General features: G+C 58.8%; 1 pseudogene across 1 annotated transcript; it reads right to left on the bottom strand.

The window, feature by feature from the left end:
• Positions 1-91: 91 nt before the first annotated feature.
• LOC105310961 lies at positions 92-1,489 on the bottom strand (annotated as a pseudogene). Its single transcript, XR_897580.2, has one exon. The product of XR_897580.2 is annotated as a UBA-like domain-containing protein 2 pseudogene (transcript).
• Positions 1,490-2,355: the final 866 nt, after the last annotated feature.

Below are 2,355 nucleotides of genomic sequence, written 5' to 3' on the forward strand. Positions count from 1 at the left end.
GAGCCAGTCCCCTCTCCCGCCCTCCGCCCCCAACCCCTTCCCAAGGAGAGAGCTTTTCCTACCAAGGCAAATAAAGGCACTGCAAACCAGGGAAGTTAGAAAAGTCTCTTTTTAAGCTTTTAAATTAAAATTTCACCCTGGTGAGATGATTGATTTGGGAACTAAATCCAGAGGCAAGCTCTCTACTCTGCAATCTTCTGGGCCTGGGCACAGGAGAGGCAAGGGGGCAGCAGAGGCAAGCCCCACGCAGAGCCTGGGCCTTTGACCCCAGCCACCAACTGGGGGCGGGGATGCCTCGTAATGACAAAGAGGCTCCCATGTCTTGGGCCACCAGGCACCTCCGGGAGCCCCTCCTACAGCCACTGCTGGGAACGGAGCAGTGTGGTCTTCTCTCCCATTCCAGAAGAACCCTGCAGCCTGGCTTCGAAGCACCTACCGTGGGACCGGGGCGGAGGAAGGGGTGCTGACCCCAGGGTCCCCCCCCTCTGACCCCAATACCCTAAGCCAGCCAGCCCCGTTCTCACATACATTAGTTACATTTATATATTCATATATATTATCGTTATATATTAAAAAGAGAGCAAACCTGCCCGAAGAGAAACTCCTGAAGAACCCGAGTGGCTCAGGAAGTTTACTGTACCCCCGCCCCCAAAAATTCTTTTATAAAATCTTCCAGTGCGATCTTCAGGAAACCCATGCCCGCCCCGGACCCCCCCGCCCTGGCCCTTCTGTGTCCCCACGACCCCGGACTGCCCCCAGCTCCAGCTCAGCGCCCGGCGGCATCCAGTCTCATCTCTGGCCGTCCACTGCAGCCATGGCTTTCTGCTGGGAGCCTCCTTGCTGTGCTCCGGGGGGCCACGTGGGCTGTGGGTGGTGGAGGTGGTGGAGGCTGTGGGCCGTTGGGGACGACGGGGGGATCCAGGTGGCCTGGTGGCTGGGCGGGGACGAGGCCCAGAAGGGGCTGAAGTTTGCAGGGGGCGAGCAGGCCACGGCCGTCATGGGGCTGTTGGCACTCTGCAGGCCCTCGGAGGCGCGGAGCTTGGAGAACATGGCCAGGGCGTCAGGGAAGTTGGGCGGCGTGGCTGGCGTGTTGCTGGGGGTGCACATCTGCTGAGAGAAGACAGGGGAGTCGGGAGGGCTGTCCTCCTGAACCCCCGATTCCGAGCCACACCCCCTGGTCCCAGGGACTTCCAGTGGGGCTCGCCCAGGCTTCCCCAGACCACGGGCAGCGTTGACAGGACGAAAGCACCCCCCTCGCCCTGAGCTAGGAAGAATGAAAAAAATAAGGACAAACCCGACAATTTTCATCAAAACCAGAGTGTTTCACGATGCTTAGGAACGACACCCTGGAGAGCATCAGAAATAAACGGTTAATTCTAACCAGAAGCCAGGGTGTCAGCATGAAGCGAGGACAAGGGAGCAGCCCAGGTCGCCCTGCTTGGCGCCACACACTGGGAGAGAAACCAGCCGCTTCTTCCATAATCCACCCTCAGCCGTGCCGAGGCTGCTGGTCGGGGGGACAGCCAGACCCAGGCTCTGCCTCTGCGGCCAACCGTGGTGAGGCCACTTTCTCAGCGTGTGGGTTCGTCGGCGGGGCTCGGAGCCGTCGCCTCCATATCTTACTTCTCACAATGATGCTAAGTCATTTCCCTTATTCTCTCTAGATTACAGATGAGAAAACTGAGGCCCCAAGTTCAAATCACTTGACCAAAATACACTCACTGCAAGGTCCAAGCTGCTGGAATTTCTAGGCTCCGGAGTCTACAGGCCCAAGCTCTTAACTTCCACCCAGCCCCGGCTGCTCTGCACCAACAGTCAAGTGCAACTTCATGCTTGGGCTCCCCAGTGCAAACACCAGGTATTTCGGTTTCCTATGTCCCCGAGCGTCTCCCCACATGCTGCTCTTGGCCAGAGGTAGGCAGAGTGTCTCAGTCATTCAGCCCCTCTCAGCCCTCTTCCTGGGGGAAGCTACGGACATCCCATCTGCTGATTTCTGCCACTACTCTGGGAATGGGGCTCTCCAAACTCCCCACTACCCCCCCCCCACCACCACTTCTGAGCAGGGACCCCAGCCAGAAAGGGCAGGGGCTGGGAACAGGACTCTCTCTGTAGACACCAGTGACTGCAGGCTCCTCAACTCTGCAGCACGGCGGGGTGGGGGTGGGGGGGTGAGGTGCCGTCCACGAAAACCTCACCAGAGCACCTCACTCACCAGGGGCCCGTGGAAGAGACAGCTGGGGACAGGCTTACAGCTTACACCAAGCCATTCCGACCTGGCAGGCCGCTTCTGCCTTTCCCAGGAAGCCATGGGAGCCCTTCTTTGAATTTCTCCTAATTTTAGCAACACAGGCCCCT

This window comes from Pteropus vampyrus, unplaced genomic scaffold (genome assembly GCF_000151845.1).
Source record: "Pteropus vampyrus isolate Shadow unplaced genomic scaffold, Pvam_2.0 Scaffold18350, whole genome shotgun sequence".
Lineage (NCBI taxonomy): Eukaryota > Metazoa > Chordata > Mammalia > Chiroptera > Pteropodidae > Pteropus > Pteropus vampyrus.